This window comes from Tursiops truncatus, chromosome 11 (assembly GCF_011762595.2).
Source record: "Tursiops truncatus isolate mTurTru1 chromosome 11, mTurTru1.mat.Y, whole genome shotgun sequence".
NCBI classification, from domain to species: Eukaryota; Metazoa; Chordata; class Mammalia; order Artiodactyla; family Delphinidae; genus Tursiops; species Tursiops truncatus.
Genome location: NC_047044.1, coordinates 79,485,650 through 79,507,056, shown reverse-complemented (window position 1 = coordinate 79,507,056; position 21,407 = coordinate 79,485,650). Strand labels below are relative to the sequence as shown.

Sequence of the window (21,407 nt, the reverse complement as noted above, 5' to 3'; positions counted from 1 at the left end):
AAAAAAAAAATCTATATAACCATGCCTGCTTTCAAATAAAACGGTCAGTTTTGTCATTCTCTCTTTTCTTTAGGAGAAATTATTTGAAGGTTTGGAAAAAAGGGGGTGTCTTGGTAGCTGAAAATTGATTCTCTCTGAAACAGAGATGGCATCTACAAATTGCTGTGATCTGGAGATGAAGACAAGAACGTACGTAATTCTAGAGCAGAGCTCTTTGGCTGAAGTCATACAGCAGTGGTCTGGAAAGGCTCCGGGCTCGGGTGCATCCTGGTGCTTCGAGAGTTCCGATACGTCAAGAAGAGATGGAGCAGTTGTCTAGTCCACTGTTTCTTGAGCACACGTCAGCATTTAAGTCAGTTCCAGTATTTAGAGAACTCTGCTTGGAGGTGGTGAAGTGGATTGTTCCTCTTCTCTGGAACAATCCTACAAAGTCCCGGATGGCAGTGCCAACTTGGGGACGGTTTGATTTGCATGGATTAGATATAGAAAAAGGGCCCGTCATTCAAGGGGAATTAGAAGATGTAACCACCAGGAAGTAGCGCCTGAGTCAACCTCTTTCCCAGGGCAGCGCTCCGAAGACCACTCGAGCCAGGGGTGGCGGGCCTGTGAAGATGGGGCCCCCGGGCTCGGCCTCAGCATAGGCACACGTGACGCGCGTGTGGGCGTTGAGTGACAGGCGCGGCCTTGGGCGGGCATTGGCGGAAATCAACTTCCGGGGGCAGAGGTGCTGGAAGCCGGGTGGTGCGTGGTACGTGGGCTACCCCAAGTCGTGTAGCCGGGGCCCTGGTTCCCCGGGTCAGGGTCGCGCCCGGGTGCACGCGTGCAGGGCTGTGTGCTGTGGGTGGCTCACCTGACGGCGTGGGGGAGCGGCGCGGCGGCGGCGGCGGCGGCGGCGGCGGCGGCGAGAGCCGGGGCGCAGGTAAACGGACGCTTGCCTTTCGGGCCTGGGTCTGGGGCCGGGGCCGCGCGAGGCCGGCCGCGCGCCCGGAGGCGGCCTGGGCGCGGGCGGGGAGCGCAGCCGGGCTTCCGCCCGGGCCTGGCCCCGGGAGGTCGGTCGCGGTGCCTGAGAGTCAGGGGGCGTGACCTGCCTCCCTTGGCGGGCGGTGCCGACCCGTGCTTGCCCTCTCCGCCAGGTTTCGGCCCCTGCGCTTTGCAGAATCGAATGTTTTCGAAAGCCTACGCACAAGTACACGTGACTGTTGTGTCACCGAAGCTCCCACTGAACGTTGACTTTGATCCTTGCCGAGTTTTCACCGATCGCGCCTGGTTTATGTTTCCCCTTCGACTTGGCCAAGTACACCAGGGTAAAAGCTCTACAACGGCCGTCTGTGACATTTCCTTGCCGTTACTTTGGGCCATAGGTTGCAATAAAAGTGGCGTTTCGGGGTGAAAGCAGCAGCCAGTAACTTTCCTAGTGGTGAGGTATCCTTCATCCTCTGAAGTGCGTCCCCTCTCTCCTCAAAGATGTTTCTTCCATCTGCCCTTGTTGCGTAGTGCGGAGCAAAGCTTTGGACATGAAACCTATTTTTGTCTTAGCTCGAAGGAGTGGGATCTCTATTAAAAGCAGCGCTGAGTAGGTGTTTTTTTTTGGTAGGATGATGTTGCTGCTGCTACTCTCACTTGCTTCCGTGATGAGAGTTGGGGCAGATGCTGATTTCCTGGAGGGTAAAGTTCTGGTCACAGCTATAGGTGATTCAGCGGCACCTTAAGAATTCCGGCTCTTTTCCTTCCCTCCCCCTCTGAACTGTGCAGATACTGATGCCCACCTTACTCTCCAAATATTTATCTGGACGGTAGTTGGATGATGGCTTTTGGACGCAGTTTGGATGTTGCATGGTACTAGAGATTGGGGTGGACTGACGTTTCATCTTGTCATTGGGGTGGGCTAACATTTCACCCCACAATTTAAGACAAAATACCCAGAATATTTAGTTGGGTGGGGTGACTGGGAGTGGCAATAAAGTCGCGTTGTTCTCTGCCATCAGAGAGCTGAACACTTCATATCATTTACCTTCTGCTGCGATTTCTGTTGCATTAAGGGAATTCGCTGTACTGTACCTGTAAGGTTAATGCAGCGGGGGGATGCCAGGGGAAGTGCACCTGTATGGTGCTGGCTAGCCAGTAAATTGTGTGGTAGAGAATTGCCCTGGTTACAAAGTTTGGTATCCTCCAGGCTGGCTAGGAGGTTCTTCTGTGGGCTGGGAAATCTTATTATGAACAGGTTTCCTAGCAACAGTACAAGTCAAATGGAATAAACATAAAGAAAACAAAGTGATGAAAGTTACAATTTACCTCTTAACTTTTATTAAATGGAAAAATGTATCTTACTGGAGTGATCAGCTCAAACCTTCTGAGAGCTTTCTGTTTATTTTAGTCATCTTGATACTTAATAACAGACAAAAAGAAACTTCAGAAAGTCATCACAGAGAGACAGCTTTTTTTTTTTTTGGTGGCAGTTAAAAAAAAAAAAAAAAAAGAAGAAGAAGAAAAGAAAGATGGTTACCAGGTAGCTGGTCTGAAGCTTAAATGGACAAACAGGAATTTGTCTGGTTAGAGGCATTTTATCTTGAACCCCTAGCTATAGATGTAAGATTTGTAAAGTACATAGGATTGTTATGAATAAAGAAAACTATTTGAAGGTTTATTATCTTGCCCTTCATAGCAGAAATTGGGGTGGAAGTACATTAGGGTGGATGGGACTCTTTTAATCAGTAAATTGTAAAGGGCATGTTTAGGTGAGTTGTTTCCAAATTTTAGTTTGTAATCACTGTGCCTCCTTTATCAGTCTGTTACTTGTGACTTTTGGTCTTTCTTGAAACTCATCAAATTTTGCTATTTTTCTGTCTAAACAATGAGAACAATAAAAAAGGCAACTCTCTTTAGAGTAACTCTTTGTATCAATGTGTTTCTTCTTATTTACTATTGATAAATCAATATTTTGATTTCCAGTATTTCTGATTTTTTTGTTTCCCCACTGTTTACCCCACCCAAATACCCATTTAGCTGGGTTTAGCTCATTTAACTTGATGCATATTTTCCAAAAGGGCATGTCCTGCGTCTTTTAAAATGTGGGTTTATTGAGGTATACTTTACAAGTAAAAAAAATCTCATCTAGTATCTTGTTATTTAAATTCTAACAAATGCATAATAGTCATGTAACCACTACCACAATCTAGACAAAGAACATTTCTATCATTCCAAAAAGTTCCCTCATTGCTCCTTTGTAGTTCGTTTTCTCCCCTTAGCAGTAGATCTGGCCACCAGTGATTTGTTCACTGTTCCTATAGCTTTGTCTTTTCTGGAATGTCATATAAATGGACTCGTACTGTGTATAGAACTTGTTTTCTGGTTTCTTTCATGTAATGCTTTTGTGATTCATCCATTTTAGTGCATGTATCAGTGCTTTGTTCTTTTTTTATTGCCGAGTGCTATTTCATTGTATGGCTATATCACAATTTGTTTATCTATTCACCAGGTGGACATTTAGGTTGTTTCCAGTTTTTGGGATTTAGGAATGAAGCTGCTGTAAACATTCACGTACAGTTCTTTGTACATTCATCTACCGGTCTCTGTGTAGAGATATGCTTTCATTTCTTTTTGTTAAATATTTAGGAGTAGGATTCTTTGACCATGTGGCAAATGTTTGTTTAACTTCATAAGAAATTACCAAACTATTTTCCAAGATAGCTGTTTCATTTTACATCCTTACCAGCAATGTTTGATGGTTCCATTTGCTCCACATCCTGGTCAGCATTTGTCATTTTACTTTTAATCTTAGCTATACTAATAGGTATTTAGTGCTATCTCATTGATGTTTTAATTTAAATTTTCCTGTCGACTAATATGTTGAGCATCTTTTCATGTGCTCATTTGCTATTATTTGCTATCTGTATGTCTTCTTTGGTGAAGTTATCTGTTCAAATCTTTGGTCTATTTTCTTAGTGAGTTGTAAGAATTTTGTATAGTCTGGATACAATTCCTTTATCATATATATGTTCACAAATATTTTCTTTCAGTCTGTGCTTTGTCTTTTTAGTTTCTTAACAGTATCTTTCAAAGAGCTGAAGTTGTAAATTTTGAAGAAGTCCAGTTTATCATTTTTTTCTTTTATGATTTGTGCTTTTGCGTCCTATCTAGAAAATTTTGACTAACCCAAAGATATAAAGGTTTTTGTTTTAAAACTGTGTTTTCTTCTAGAACTTTTATAGTTTTAGATTTTACCTTTAGGTCTGTGATCTGTTTTGATCAATTTTTTCTTCATTTTTCTATGTGGTGCAAGATATGGGTCAAAGTTCTTTTTCTCTCGCCCTTTATTTTTTTGTGTATTGACACCCAATTTGTCCAGCACCACTTACTGAAAGGACTATCCTTACTATTCTTTCTTCAGTAAATTTTCTTGGCATCTTTGTCAAAAATCAATTGACTCTGTATGTGTAGATCTGTTCCTGGACTCTCAATTCTCTTCCATTGTTCTATATGTCTCTCCTTTGGCCCAAACTACAACGTCTTCATTAATGTAAATTAAAAAAAAATTTTTATTATTTATTTTTGGCTGCATTGGGTCTTCGTTGCTGCACACGGGCTTTCTCTAGTTGCAGCAAGAGGGGGTTACTCTTCTTTGCCATGTGCGGCCTTTTCATCGCAGTGGCTTCTCTTGTTGCAGAGCACAGGCTCTAGGCATGCGGACTTCAGTAGTTGTTGGCATGCAGGCTCAGTAGTTGTGGCACACGGGCTTAGTTGCTCCACAGCATATGGAATCTTCCCGGACCAGGGCTCGAACCCGTGTCCCCCTGCATTGGCAGGTGGATTCTTAGCCCCTGCCCCACCAGGGAAGTCCCTATTAATGTAATTTTATAGTATGTCTTGAAATTAGGAAGTCTGAGTCTTCCAGCTTACTTTTTGTGTGTGTTTGTTTTGGGTATCCTAGCTCCTTTTCTTTTCATGTACATTTTTAGAATCAGCCTATTCTATAAAAAAGCATCCTGGGATTTTGACTGGATGCACTGAAGTTATAGTTTTATATGGAGAGTATTGACATCTTAATGTTGTTAAGATGTTAATAAAGTCTTTGATTTTTCTCATTAACGTTTTAAAGCTTTCAGCATAATAATTTTGCACATATTTGTGCAAAATGTTATATTTATGTCTAAGTGCTTCATGTTATTTGGTGCTGTTGTAAATGGTAATCTTATAAAAAATTTCAGTTTCCAATTATTTATATAAATAAATTGATATTTTATATTGACCTTGAATTCTCAACCTTGTTAATAAATTCAATTACCCTAGTAGCTTTTGTAAACTCATTGGGATTTTCTATGTAGACAATCTTGTCTGCCAGTAGAGACTGTTTTAGTTCATATTTTCCTGTTTGCCTTTTATTTCATTTTCTTGTCTCGTTGCACTGGCTAGGACCTTCAGTGTGATGTTAAACGGAACAGTAAGAGCTGACATCCTTGCCTTGTTTCTCTTCTTAGTGGGGAAGGCATGTAATCTTTTACCATTAAGTAGTTAGCTATAGGTTTTTTTTTAAGTACAGTTCTCATCAGATTGAGGAAGTTTTCTTTAGCTTCTTGTTCACTGACATTTTTTTAAAAATCATAAATGAATACTGTATTTTTTTTGATTGTGGAAATCATAGTTGATTACAGTAGAAAATTGGGAAATAATCCTATAAAGAAAAGAGTTAATCCATTTCCATTAATATGAGATAATTCCTGCTATATTTTGCTGGCTTTTTTTTGTTTTTTGCGGACATTTAAAAAACAAAATTGTAAATATTGTCTTACAGTTTTTTCTTTTTGCTAGGCTTACACTGAGTGCTTTCTACGTCGTGAATTTTTGGAGAACTTGATTTGTATGTTCTTGATTTGTAGTTAGGATAGTTGTTTTCCTCAGAATTTATATTAAATCTTTGTGCATAACTCTGATAAAATTTTTTTAATTGATTTTTAAAAAAATGGTTATTACTCAAAGTGTATGACATTTTTTCAGATTCTTAATATACACTGCCTCTTTGTTTTATTTTATATTCCTAGAATTTGTCCTCCAGACTATGTATTTGTAATAAATTTTAGAGCAAAATGTGGCAGTCAATATCATTGACTTTTTGTGCATCACTTTATGGTAGAATCCTAGAATTTCAGAAACTCAGTTCCTTAGATTTTATCCAGTTTAAATCATTTATTTTATAGGTTTAGCATGTGGAATAAGTAAATGGCTTTTCCATCCACATTATTATTTTGCTGTCAGTGATCTAGATAGAATTCCTGATGCATTTTGTGTAATGTAAAATACTCATGTTTTTCTTTTGATAAGGATTGTAGAAATCTTTGTGTCCAGCATCATGCAGTAACCCTTTATGTATGTTGTTTTATTGAATTCCAACCAGAACCTTTTGAGGTAGGTAGTATTTTTCCCATTTCATAGATGAGGAAACTGAGTCTCAGACAAGTGAGCAAAGTTATTTATGGTTGTATTAACAGTGAGTGGTAGAGCTGGAGTTTTATCACAAGTGTTCTTGAATCTGCTTTTATTTGTAGGCTATAATGCCAATATAGAGTTTACGTAAGCATTTTGTATGTAGTCTGCTTACTCTGGATCTGTCTTCTAATTTTAATTCTTAGAATAAACTCATTAAGCAATTTAGTAAATCAGCATGAGACAGTATCAGTTAGTTCTAAAATATTTACCCAAATTTCTGTCCTTTTATATTGTCTAATTTTAAATTGTTTTAAGTATTTCTTGACCTGTATCCTCTTCCCTTCCCTGTCAAATCCCCAGTAAGTGGTACAAAGACTGTTGTTAGCTATATGTTGTAGAGTTTTACTTAAAGAATTAGAGATACATTTATTGTCACTAGCAGAGAATACAATAATTTAAAAATTTTGAAATTAGAAGACTTTTTAAAAGTTACAGGTTTAATAGATGAAGATCAGAAATAATGTTAGCTACTTTAAAATGCAGCATGTTATAATTGTAGTAAACCTTCTTACCTTAGAAGGGTATGAACATTTTGGTATTTATGTAATGCAGTTGAACACATATACTCATATAGATTAACTATATCAGTGAAATAACTGCTATTTTGTAAAGTGTGGAATCACTTTTTCCTGGTATTCAGAGAAGACTGACTTTCTTCTCCCTTTGCCAGCCTTGCTAACATAGACCATGTGCATCTCCTACCAAAAGTAGGCATAGATAACGAAGGGGCCAGCCAAATTGCCTTTTATTTTGTGTTCCATCTTGTGGTGAAAGAGGGTCTACATGATCATTTCAAGATGCTTTACTTTTGTATTATAAGAATTCAGAACATCTGCAACTGTAGTAAAGACAGTGCTGCGGTATTATGCAAGATGCATTCATCTATAAGTATGCTTCGCTGATAGGGGCTTATATGAATATTACTAAAAAACTACATTTTGGATGAATGAAAATCAGATTTTTGACTGACTTACAGACTTTTATAAAATGGATGCTCCAAACCTTGGGTTGTTTATAGTATACCATTCTGCATATTGATTATGAAATATTCAGTTATCCTTGATACATTACTGGTGTGCAAAATTTTACTTGTGTCTTTGAATCTAAGGCATGTTGTGTAGTCAGTATCTAGTTGGATCATGCTTTTTATTCATTCTGCAAATTTCTGCTGGTTGATTACAGTGTTTAACCCCTGTGTATTTAATATAATTGCTGATACTTGTTGAGTTTCTTGGATGTGTAGGTTAATGTTTTTCATCAAATTTGTGAAAATTTCAAGCATTCTTTTATTTATTTATTTTTTGCGGGTACGCGGGCCTCTCACTGTCGTGGCCTCTCCCGTTGCGGAGCACAGGCTCTGGACGCGCAGGCTCAGCGACCATGGCTCATGGGCCCAGCCGCTCCGCGGCATGTGGGATCATCCCGGACTGGGGCACAAACCCGGGTCCCCTGCATCGGCAGGCGGACTCTCAACCACTGCGCCACCAGAGAAGCCCTCTTTTATTTATTTTTAAATTTGTTTATTTTATTCCTTTTGGCTGCATTGGGTCTTTGTTGCTGTGCATGGGCTTTCTCTAGTTGTGGTGAGCAGGGGCTACTCTTCGTTGTGGTGCGCGGGCTTCTCATTGTGGTGACTTCTCTTGTCGGGGAGCATGGGCTCTAGGAGCGTGGGCTTCCATAGTTGTGGCACGTGGGCTTAGTAGTTGTGACTTGTGGGCTCTAGAACACAGGCTCAGTAGTTGTAGCACACAGGCTTAGTTGCTCCACGGCATGTGGGATCTTCCCAGACCAGGGCTTGAACCCGTGTCCCCTGCATTGGCCACTGCACCACCAGGGAAGCCCCTCTAGCATTATTTCTTGAAGTAGTTATTCTGCCCCTTTCTTTCTCTCCTCTTTTTCTGGAACTCTCATTATGCTTATGCATATGTTGGTATTCCTGATGGTTATCTACAGGTTTTGATACTTTGTTTATTTTTCTTTATTCTTTTTTCTTTCTGTTCCTCAAACTGGATAGTCTCAATTTGCCTATCTTCAGATTCACTGATTCATTCTTCTGTCAACTCAGCATTTGCTGTTGAGACCTTCTAGTGAATTTTTTATTTCAGTTAGTGAACTTTTCAACTCCAGATTTTATATATTTTATTTTTATAATTCCTATCTTTTCATTAGTACTCTATATTTTATGAGACTGTTATTACACTTTAGTTATTTAGGCATAGTTTCCTTTAGTGATTTGAGACTATATGTTTGAACATATTTAAAGTAGTTGATTTTAATGTCTTTGTCTAAGTCTATAATGTCTGAGTTTCCTCATGAGCAAATTTTTATTGACTGCCGGTTTTCTGCTCTGTGTGTGGACTATACTTTCTTGTTTTTTTTGCATGTCCTATAATTTTTGTTGAAAACTATTTATAAATATATGTGTATATATATATTTTTAATATATTTTACATGTAACATGGCAACTCTGGAAATCAGAAATTCCTCTCCTCCCCAGAGTTTTTTATTGTTGCTGTTTTTGTTGCTATTTTTGCTGTCTTGTTTAGTGGCTTGGTGAACTCTTTTTGTAAACTCTGTATTCTTTGTCTTGTATGGCCACTTGGAATTATTAGCAGTTATATTATGCCAGTTCATTTTATAAAATTGGGTCAATTTACATAGAGGAAATCTTTAGTTAGGGCTTGTGAATTATGATTAAAAAGTTCATTGATTATCAAAATGATTACAAAAAGTAAGAAAACATTTATTGACTGCTTACCCTGTGCTATGCCTGAACATATTACTTGGTTAATGGGATTATCAGACAACCAGAAGCCCAGGTTTGTTTGTTTTTTTTTTTTTAATTTGGTGAAAATCTCTAGACTTGTACTTGTGGGGTTTTAATGCCTTAGTAATCAAAAGTAGCTGGACTTATTTTTTTCCCTAGCATTTAACTCAATGGCTTAGCATCTTGTCATCTTGTACTACCTGAGAGTCATAATTGAGAATATTATTTTCAGTGCTGTAGAAGACATTGGGATGATTCAAACAGTTGATAAGAACATGGGGTTAAAATGTAGAAATACTTATATACAACTAATGGAACTTAAGTAAATAAGACTTACTGTGTCAGTGCCATCACCTAATAGCTAGCATTTTTTGGATTTGGTTATATATTTACTCAGTAGAGAAATAGTGTCAGTTGACATTTCTGTAGGATCCTGGCACTATGGCATATAAAAAAGTTGGGAGTGCTTGGATTGCCTTGTGGGAAAACTTTGGATTTTTAGCTAATGGCTTAGTTAATCTTCATAATAGTGCAGAGGAAAAGTCTTTCAAATATTGCTCAGAAATGGTCAGATTTGTCAGGAAAAAAAAAATTACAAGTTAGGATCAGATGAAAAAAATGATCCTGCTGAGGATACTGGTACTTTACTTCAGGAAGAAATGAAAATTAGTGGTCAGGACAGTTTTATATTATCTTAGAAAAATGTGAGCAAGCAAGTCCTTTATGTGTTTCTCTGGTAAACAAGTCTGTTTCCTGTTTAAGGGCACTGTTAGCAGATGAAGACCTTTGATAGGTGCATAAACAAGGATTTAATAACTGTCAAACTAAGTTAATGAAAGTAAAATAATGGACAACTGAACTATGGTGAGAAGCAAAATTCAATTCAATAGAAATCTATATTTCAGGTTCCTATACTAGGCACTGGAGGATACAGAAATAAATGTCACTTGGTTTTCAAGGACCTCACAGTCAAGTAGGTGAGAGTTATATAAACTGATACATTATAGGGAGAGCACTGATTGGGAAGGAATGGGATCCTGAAAGTTAGGAGTGTGTGGGAAGAGATGAAGCTAGAGACATCGAGCCCCTGAATTTTGATGAGTATTTTTTGCCAGTGGGAGCATCCTTCCCACCCTCAGTGGTAGTGGCCTCTCTACCCACAGTGGTAGCTACTTCCTCACTCGCAGTGGGAGTAGCCTCTCCACCCATGTCTGAGATCTGAGGGGATTAATTCTGCATTAATGGCAGCCCCTGAGGCAGTTGCCAGGCAAGACAATGCTGATCTCCTCAGGACCTGTCCCCAACACTTTTCTTTGCTTCTAGATCTATGACTAGACTGAAATCCCAGCAGGCTTCTAAAGGTGAGGTACAAAGTGTGACTCATGGGGAAATGTACTATACTCCACAAGAACTACTTGAACTTCCTAATTTATACAGACAGATCCAGGGAACATGTGTGGGAATGGATACTAAAGGTGCAGCATAATCATGAAAAGAACGTGAAGTTGGACCAGGGAGAATTTATTGATATGGGCTCACTAAGCAGAGATTCTGCATTTAGTGTGGTGGTTTGGCCGAAATATGGACCAAAAGGTGGCTCACAGTGAGTGAGCTGCAAATGCTGGGCCTACCTGTCTTGGTTTACTGTAGAGGAAGGGAGTCAAGGGCTTAGGGAGATTGGAATGTTAGAGTGGATTTGTCATTTAGGAAGTGCCTCACCCAAACTGGGAGGGTCCAGAAGACATAGCTTCCACCAATATTATGAGATAAATCGTGAGGGGAGCCCTGGCATCCTTGACGAGCTCTGTGATGCTTCAGTAGGGCATGCAGTCACTGAACTGGGAAACCTAAATGCAATGGGAGTAAATGAATTCCAGGGTGGCAGGGGCCGAGTAATGACATCCATCTGTCAAAGGCAAGGTGAGCGTGGTTTGGGCAGCAGAGTCAAAGCGGCAATTAGAATAGTCTGATTTAGGCAGAACAATGGTGTTGGCTAGTCGATCATGGTGTTCCTAGAAGTGAAATAGATAGGAAGCCTACTGAATTCTTACTTGATCTGTATAAGCAGAAAAGTTCTATGTCAAGTGAACCAAAGTCTAGCCTGAATCAGAAAAAACAGAGTCATGACCCATCAATCAATTCTGAGACTTGAATTTTTACAGACCTAGAACCCCTTGAATGAAGAGGAGGCAGGGTTCCCTTGAGGAAGGACGCTGGTACATTGCCAAAATTTACTGTCAGTCTTTCTGTCAGCCCTTCTAAAGGGTTCTGTGGCCTTTCATCATGGTAATTGTGCATTGGGGAAAAGGAAATAATCACACCTTTCAAGGACTGCTGGATACTGGCTCTGAATTGACGCTAGTTCCATGGGACCCAAGTTGTCCCTTTGGTCCATCGTCAGAATAGGGGCTTATGGAGGTCAGGTAATCAATGAAGTTTTAGCTCAGGTCTGTCTCACAGTGAGCCCAGTGGGTCCTCAAATCCATCCTTTAGTTATATCTCCAGTTCCAGAATGCATAATTGGAATAGATACAGTCAGCTGCTATCACAGTCCCCACATTGGTTATCTGACCAGTGGAGTGAAGGTGATTATGGTGAGAAAGGTCAAATGGGAGCCACTAGAATTGCTTCAACCTAAGAAAAGAGTAAACCAAAAGCAATACCTCATATCTAGGGGGATTGCAGACGTAAGTGCCACCATCAAGGACATGAAACATGCAGGGTTGGTGATTCCCACCACTTCTGCATTCATCTGATCTGTTTGGCCTGTGCAGAAGACAGATGGATCTTAGAGAATGACAGTGGATTATTGTAAGCTTAACCAGGTGGTGATTCCAGTTGCAGCTGCTATATATAGTTTTACTGCTTGAGTAGATTAACACATCCCCTGATGACTTGTATGCAGCTATTGGTCTGGCAGATGCGTTTGTCTCCATCTCTGTCAGCAAGGTCCAGCTGAAATAGTTTGCTTTCAGCTGGCAAGGCCAGCAGTACACCTTCACTGTCCTACCGCAGCCCTACGTCATAATTTAGTTTGTGTGGATCTGTATCACTTTTCTCTTTCACAAGATAATCATCACACTGGTCCATTAAATTGAGGACATTATGTTGACTGGACCTAGTGAGCAAGAAGCAGCAACTTCTCTAGACCTAGTAGTAAGACATTTTAGTGTCAGAGAGTAGGAAACAAATCTGATAAAAGCTAAGGGGCCTTCTACCTCAGTGAAATTTCTGGGGGTCTAGCGGTATGAGATATCTTGAGATATCCCTTCTAAGGTTAAGACAAGGATAAGTTGTTGCATCTGGGCCTTCCTGCAACCAAGAAAGAGGCGCAACATCTAGTGGATCTCTCTGGATTTTAGAGACAACATTCCTCATTTGGGGTGTGTTACTCTGGCACATTTACTGAGTGACTCAAAAAGCTGCTCGATTTGAATGGGACCCAGAATAAGAGAAGACTCTGCCACAGGTCCAGGCTGCTGTGCAAGCTGCTCTGTCACTTGGGCCATATGTTCCACCAGATCTAGCGGTCCTTGAAGTGTCAGTGGCAGATAGGGATGCTGTTTGGAGCTTTTGGCAGGTTCCTTTAGGAGAATCAGAGTGTAGGCCCTTAGGATTTTGGACCAGAGCCCTGCCATCCTCTGTGGATAACTGTGCCTCTTGAGAAGCAGCTGTTGGCCTACACTTGGGCCTTAGAGACTGATTGCATAACCATGGGCCACCAAGTTACCATGTGACCTTAGCTGCCCATCATGAAGTGAGTGTTATCTGACCCACCAAGCCATAAAGCTGGGCACGTGACACAGCAGCACTCCATCAACAAGTGGAAGTGGTATATATCTGAGCAGGCCCGAGCAGGCCCTGGAGGCACAGATAAGTTGAAGAAGTGGCCCAAATGTCCATGGGCCCTACTCTGCTACAGTGTCTTCTTTTTCCAGACTGCACCTCTGGCTTCATGGGAAGTTTGCTAACATCAGGTCACAGAAGAGAAGACTCAGGCCTGTTATACAGATGCTTTTGCATGATATGCAGGCAGCACCAGAAAGTGAATGGCTGCAGCCCTACAGCCTCTTTCTGGGACATCCCTGAAGGATAGTGGTGAAGGGGAATCCTCCCAGTGGGCAGAACTTCAGGCAGTGCACCTGGTTGTTCACTTTGCTTGGGAGGTCAAATGGCCAGACATACAATTGTATACTGATTCATGGCTTATGACCAATGGTTTGGCTGGATGGTTAGGGACTTGGGAGAAACATGGTTGGAAAATTGGTGACAAGGAAATTTGGGGAAAAGGTGTGGATAGACCTCTTTGAATGGGCAAAAAATGTGAAGATATTTGTGTACCATGTGAATGCTCACTAAAGAGTGATCTCAGCAGAGGAAGATTTTAATAATCAAGTGGATAGGATGACTCACTCATTCTGTGGATACCAGTCAGCCTCTTTCCCGTGTCACCGCTGTCATTGCCTCGTGGGCTCATAAGCAAAGTGGCCATGCTGGCAGCGATGGAGGTTACACATAGGCTAAGCAACAGACTTCCACTCATCAAGGCCGGCCTGGCTATGGCCACTGCTGAGTGCCCAGTCTGTCATCAGCAGAGACTAACACTGAATCCTTGATATGGCACCATTCTTTGGGGTGATTAGCCAGCTAAGTGGAGGCAGGTTGGTTATACTAAACTACTCCCATAATTGAAGTGGCAGCGATTTATTCTTACTGCAGTAGATGTTTACTTTGGATATGGACTTGCCTTCCCTGCGTGCAGTGCTTCTGCCAAAACTGTCATCTCTGGACTTATAGAATGCCTCATTCACCACATAGTATTCCATATAGCATTTCTTCTGATCCAGGAACTCACTTCACAGCAAGAGAAGTGCAGAAGTGGGCCCATGTTCATGGAATTCATTGGTCTTATCTTGTTTCCTGCCATCCTGAAGCAGCTGGCTTGACAGAATGGTGGAATGGTCTTTTGAAGACTAAGTTATGGTGCCAGCAAGGTGTCAGTATCTTGCAGGACTGGTGCAAGGTTCTCCACAAGGTTGTATATACTTTGAATTAGCATACAGTATATGGTGCTGTTTCTTCCATAGCCAGGGTCACAGGTCCAAGAATCAAGGGGTGGAAATGGGAGTGGCACCATTCACTATTACCCCTCGTGAGCCACTAGCAAAACTTTGGTTCCTGTTTCTATGACTTTCTGCTCTGCTGGCCTATAGGTCTTAGTTCCAAAGGGAGGAATGCTTCCACCAGAAGACACAGTGATTCCATTGAATTGGAAATTAAGACTACTGCCTAGCCACTTTGGACTCCTCATACCTCTGAATCAACAGGCAAAGAAGGGAGTTGCTGTGCTGGCTGGGGTGACTGATCCTGACTACCAAGGGGATATTGGACTACTGTTCCACAATGGAGGTAAGGAAGAGTGTGTCTGAAATGCAGGAGATTTTTTTAGGCATCTCAATATTATCATGCCCTGTGATTAAAGTCAATGGAAAACTAAAACAGCCCAATTGAGGGAGGACTACTGATGGCCCAGATCCCTCAGGAATGAGGATTTGGGTAACTCCATGAGGTAAAGAACCATGACCAGCTGAAGTGCTTGCTGAAGATAAAAGGAATACAGAATGGGTAATGGAAGAAGGCAGTTATAAATACCAGCTACAACCATTTGACCAGTTACAGAAATGAGGACTGTAATAGTCATGAGTATTTCTTCCTTATTTTGCTATGAATATGTGTGTGTGTGTGTGTGTGTGTGTGTGCGCGCGCACGTGTATGTGTATGGCAATATATATGTAAACTATCTTTGCTTTTTTCCTCTCTTAACCACTTATCATGTAACATAAAATGCATTAGGTGTATATCATAGTATTTTAAGTATTATTAACTTTACATCATAGTATTTAAATTTTGGGATATCAAGGAGTAGAGTAAATATCACTCAAGGACTTTACCTCCTCTTCTGGAGAAGAGGTTAGTGTGTTTCCAGTTGTACACAGGATAGCTATATCACATTTTATGACCTTGGTATAAAAGAATTATGTCCTTATTTGGAGATTAAGTATGGTTTAAGAGATGAGTATGGGTGCCAAGTAGACAAGGGGCAGACTTGTGATGGTTAATTTTAGGACCGTGGGGTGCCCAAATAGTTGATCAAACTTTATTCTGAAGGTGTTTGTGAGATTAGCATTCGAATTACTAGACAGAGTAAAGCAGATTGCCCTCATCCAATCATTTGAAGACCTGAATAGAACAAAAAGCTGAGTAAGATGGAACTTCTGCCTGATTGCTTGACTGGGACATTGGTCTTCTCCTGCACTTGGACTGGGACTCTTTGGATGCACACTGGAACCGCACCATGCATTCTGGGTTTCCAGCTTGCCAACTGCAGATCTTGGGACTTCTTAGCCTCTATAATCTTACAAGCCAGTTCCTATTAATCTAGTTCCCTCTCTCTTTCTCTCTCTCTCTCTCTCTCTCTCTCTCTCTCTCTCTCTCTTTCTCTCTCTCTCTCTCTCTCTCTCTCTCTGTCTCTTTATATGTATATACGTGTGTATATATGTATGTAGTATATAGGTACATATATAAAATGTATATATAAAATAATTAAAATTATATACTATTATAAAAATAATAGTTACAAAGCTAATCAAAACAGTATGGTACTGGCACAAAAATGGAAACAGAGATCAGTGGGACAGGTTAGAAAGCCCAGAAATAAACCCACGCACCTGTGGTCAATTAATCTACAACAGAGGAGGCAAGAATATACAAGAAAAGACAGTCTCTTCATTAAGTGGTGCTGGGAAAACTGGACAACTGCATGTAAAAGAATGAAATTAGAACATTCTTTAACACCATATACAAAAATAAACTCAAAATGGATTAAAGACCTAAATGTAAGGCTGGATACTGTAAAACAGAGGAAAACGTAGGCAGAACACTCTTTGACATAAATCGCAGTAGTATCTTTTTGGATCCACCTCCAAAAAGTAATGAAAATAAAAACAAAAATAAACAAATGGAACCTAATTAAACTCAAAAGCTTTTGTACAGCAAAGAAAACCATAAGCAAAATGAAAAGACAGCCCACACAATGGGAGAAAATATTGCAAATGATGCGACTGATGGGATTAATCTCCAAAATACACAAACAGATCATGAAGCTTAATATCAAAAAAAAAAACCCAATCAAAAAATGGGCAGAAGACCTAATAGACATTTCTCCGAAGAAGATATACAAATGGCCAAAAAGCACATGGAAAGATGCTCAACATTGCTAATTATTAGAGAAATTCTAATCAAAACTACAATGAGGTATCACCTCACATGGGTCAGAATGGCCATCATCAAAAAGTCTACAAACAGTAAATGCTGGAGAGGGTATGGAGAAAAGGGAACCCTCCTACACTGATGGTGGTAATGTAAATTGTACAACCACTGTGGAGAACAGTATGGAGGTTCCTTAAAAAGCTAAAAATAGAACTACCATATGATCCAGCAATCCCACTCTTGGACGTATATCTAGAGGAAACCATAATTTGAAAAGATACATGCACCCCAGTGCTCGTTGCAGCACTATTTACAATTGCCAAGACATGGAAGCAGCCTAAATGTCCATCAACAGAGGAATGGATAAAGAAGATGTGGCACATATATGCAATGGGATATTATTCAGCCATGAAAAAGGAATGAAATAATGCCATTTGCAGCAATATGGATGGCCTAGAGATTATCATACTAAGTGAAGTAAGTCAGACAGAGAAAGACAAATATCATATGCTATCACATGTGAGGAATCTAAAAAAAAAAAATGATACAAGTGAACTTATTTACAAAACAGAAACTGACTCACAGACTTTGAAAACAAACTTATGGTTACCAAAGGGGAAAGGTGGGGGGGAGGGATAAATTAGGAGTTTGGGATTACCATATACACACTACTATATATAAAATAGATAATCAACAAGGACCTCCTGTATAGCACAGGGAACTCTACTCAATATTCTGTAATAACCTATATGGGAAAAGAATCTGAAAAAGAATGGATGTATGTATATGTATAACTGAATCACTTTGCTGTACACTTGAGACTAGCACAACATTGTAAACCAACTATACTCCAATATATAATAACAAACTAAAAATGTATCTAAATATTAAAAAATGTATCTAAATATTAAAAATAAAATGTATTATTATAAAAATAATAATTATATATATAATTATTATTTTTTTTACAGCTGATCCTTGAAAAATATGGGGGTTGGGTGCTGAACCTTGCGTACTCTATTATCTGACTATAATTTTCTAGTTGGCCTGGTGTATCTGTGGTTCTGCATCCTTGGCTTCTACCAACCATAAATCATGTAGTATTGCAGTAAGTATTTATTTGAAAAAAATTTGCATATAAGCGGACCCATGCAGTTCAAACCCGTGTTGTTCAGGGGTCAACTGCGTTTATCTGGAGGACCCTGACTAATACACTCACCATAGAAATAAAAAATTAATTGACTATTTCCTCTTCCAGTACAACAAACAGGGTGTCTTTGGCAAGGTGGAATGTCAAATATGGAGCTAATAAAAATTTTTAAAGAATACATGGTCATCTTACCACTGTATGAAGAAGAGTGGCCTTGCAGTTTGCTTCATAAATTGCTTTCATTACTTACAGTATTCCAAATCTCACATGATAAAGAAATGACTATGAGATACTGAGTTCTAGTATAAGGATAATTTATAGTAAAACTCTTAGAAATCATGGCTGAGATCCCAGAATTAATTAGTCTCGGACACAGTCAAACAGTGTACCTGTATCACGAAGTATATTGACATTTAACAACAGTCTATAAGGATTATTGACAGGTATATACTTTTGACTTAAGTGATTTGGTAAAACTCAGTTACTGTTATTGCTATTGTTCTTTGACCTTTTATTTTTACCACAGTCTCAGATTATGGAAAATAGTCATTATGCTAAGAAGTTAATCACATATGCTGGAGAGAGATTTAATGAATATAGTAAAATGGAATAATATGCCTGATAAGGTACTATTTACTTTAAAAAAGAGGGAAAAAAAATCTGTGAACAGCAGTACCCAGTACTTAGTTTGTTTTCAATTTTTAAAAAGTAAAGTAAACTGAAGGCGCAATCATAAAGTCTACAGGATTTCCCCTTTTGTAAAAAGTTCTTAGGGAAAAAGAATGATTGTTTGGATACTTTCAGCATTTAAAGCTGGTTAATTACCACACATTCTTTCCATTGTGATTGTGTAGCAGTGTTGAGGTCCAGAATCATGCAAAAAATTTCTTTTTTTAAATCGACTCTCAGTAGACTTGTTTCTCCGTGTCTCTGATGTTGGATTACATAGCAAGTGTTTGTTGGTTCTCAGGCTTGGAAAATGTGTAGTGGTTTTCTAAGCAAATATTCATTCCTCTGCAATTCAGTTACTTTAACGTGGTGCCAATAATTAAAAGAAAATATAAATTCTGCCTCAAAAATATCACAGAACTAGATATTCTAATCAAGACAGGTGTACATCTTTTTGGGAACTTATGTGTAATGAGTTGTGGAAGTTGTCAGTTTTCAAGGAAGCAGGAAACCATAACAGTTGAATAAAACACCACTAATTGGTTGTATATGTGGAGAAGTTGGGGCATACGTTTCTGTGTGTGGGAACTGTAGCATTCTTTCATGTAGTTAGTTATCTGTTCTTATCCATTCTTAAAAGAACATAATGGGGGCTTCCCTGGTGGCACAGTGGTTGAGAGTCCACCTGCCGATGCAGGGGACACGGGTTTGTGCCCCGGTCTGGGAAGATTCCCCCATGCCGCGGAGCCTGCGCGTCCGGAGCCTGTGCTCCGCAACGGGAGAGGCCACAACAGTGAGAGGCCAGCGTACCTCAAAAAAAAAAAAAGAACATAATGGGCAATTGTTCAGAGCAATGTTGTTATAATTATAATATAATAAACAGAAAATGCTGTTCATCTATGAAATTGAAACTGAAATTTGTTGATGACTTTCAGTGTATATGTGTGTGTTGAGAGAGAAAGTCATTGTGAGGCATATAAATAGAATGTTGCTTTTACTTTATGATATTCTTTGTTTTGACCTTTCAGAATATCATGAAGCTATCAGGGAATATCATAAACATCAGGGAATCAGTCGTAATGATGGTGAAGGAACCAATGCTTAGGAGAATTACACCTTTGTTCACATCACTACCATTGCTTTCATGTTACCCATAGTGTGTAAACCTTTTTCTCATAAGAAAATTATGGCCCAGAGTAAGCCCTTAACGTATTACCAGGTAACATATTATCAGGGAATATGCAAAAATGAACTAGATGGTTGTATTGTGGTACTGACAGCAGAGATGCTAGCACAGAATAGGACACATAATTGAATATATATGTGTATTAACACACATATGTCCATATGTATATGTTTCACATTAAATTGCTTGGGAATATTGAAATCCTTCAATTCATTGTATTCTTTAAATATTATAGTAGTAGTTTACACATAATCAAGTTTGTGCATATTTGAGTTGTGTGTAGCTCTTGGACAATTTTTAGGAAAATTTCGGAAATAGCAATTTTGAACTGACCGCTTAATCTTATATTAATAGTTGTAGGCATGCTTTGGATTTTTTCTCGTTTTATTTGAGAAGTTGAAGTCAGTAAAGTCAATCAAAAATAATAAGTGTTTATTAATGAACTATTGTTCTGTGTAAGAAAAAAATTGCAAACTTCAGAATGGCTGTAAGAGGCAGAAGATGAGACTGGAAATGTAAATTTGAGCCAGATCATTAAGGGACTCTAGGATCTCTAGGGATAGATTACCAACAACAGAATGGGGAAAAGTGTAAGCAAGGGCATGATGAAGTCAACCCTGGGCAGGCTGGGATAATGCTCTTACTTGTTGATTGCTTGGGAAGAAAATCAAAACAGTATGTAATCATTCTGTTATTTAACAATCTGAAGAAATAAGGCTTTTCTGGGGACACAGGGTGGTGGTATGACTGAAAGTTTAAAAGTAAGACAAACCGACAGGAAGCTGATTATAATTTGGGTATGCCTGGTAACTTCTCCAGTCTCAGGCAGCCTCGCTTACCGCAGAGAGCTTTAGAAAGCATGATGTAGATAGCATCCCATATTTCACTTAACATCTAAGGCTGTCTTCCTATTTTCCTAATACATCTATCCCCTCCCACTCCAGTCCTCTTGATTTTCCAGTTTGGTGACTCCATGATCTGTTCTCACTTCCTCCATCCTATGTTTGATCTTTTGGATACCCTATTTCAAGCTTACCTACATTAAACACCCTGAGGCATTTTACATGCTGCATGTCTTTTTCCTCTGATTCTCAATCCCTCCCCCCTTTTATTTTGCTAGCAACTGTAGTTCTGCCTAAGAGGTAATCTTTCCTCTTGCCTCAATTTCAAGAAATGCTTATTAGCTGGACTATTTGCCTAATGTGCTTTCTACTTCCACCCCTGCTAGAGGAAGGGACTTAGCACTAGTGATAAGCAGTGAGGCTGTGATAAAAGTTTCAAACAGAATATTCTTTTCCACTATTTATTCTGTATTCTGTGGTGGTTTAAAAAAGCAGTTTTCTTGAGATATAACATTTATACAATTAAAACAACCAATAATAAATACAATAATATTAAAATACTAAAAAATAAATTAAAATCACCCATAATTTGATGACTTTTGACAAATATTTACCTATGAGAAACTTATACCACATTCATGATATAGAGCGTTTCCATCAGTCTGAAATATTCCCCTGAGTCTCTTTATAGTTGATCCCGTGTTACCACTCTTGGTCCCTGGCAATTACTGATTTGCTTTTGGTTACTGAAGCTTTGCATTTTTAGGAATTTAATATAAAAGGAACATTATAGATTTGTGTGTGTGTGTGTGTGTGTGTGTGTGTGTGTGTGTGTGTGTGTATGGTAGGCTTCTTTCACTTGATATAATGAAGATTAATACATGTTGTTGCATATATAAGTAAGTTGTTAATTTTTATTGCTGAGTAGTATTCCACTGTATGGATGTACCACAATTCTTTTATCCATTTACCAGTTGATAGGGATTTTAGTTGTATCTGTTTTTTATTTTTACTATTATGAATAAGCCTGCTGTAAACATTCAC

The 21,407-nt window shown here is 39.2% G+C and overlaps 1 protein-coding gene across 34 annotated transcripts in view; it reads left to right on the top strand.

Moving 5' to 3' along the window:
• The first annotated feature begins 594 nt into the window (after positions 1-594).
• CCDC91 (coiled-coil domain containing 91) overlaps positions 595-21,407 on the top strand; it is a 417,526-nt gene continuing 396,713 nt past the window's right edge. For 5 of the 34 annotated variants that reach the window (XR_012324467.1, XR_012324468.1, XM_019935888.3 and 2 more), the window contains exon 1: positions 604-919. The gene's annotated coding sequence lies outside the window, so the exon portion shown is untranslated. Of the gene's footprint in view, positions 920-21,407 lie in introns of all 34 variants that reach the window. The other 29 variants (XR_012324470.1, XR_012324473.1, XR_012324472.1 and 26 more) reach the window with 16 other exon arrangements.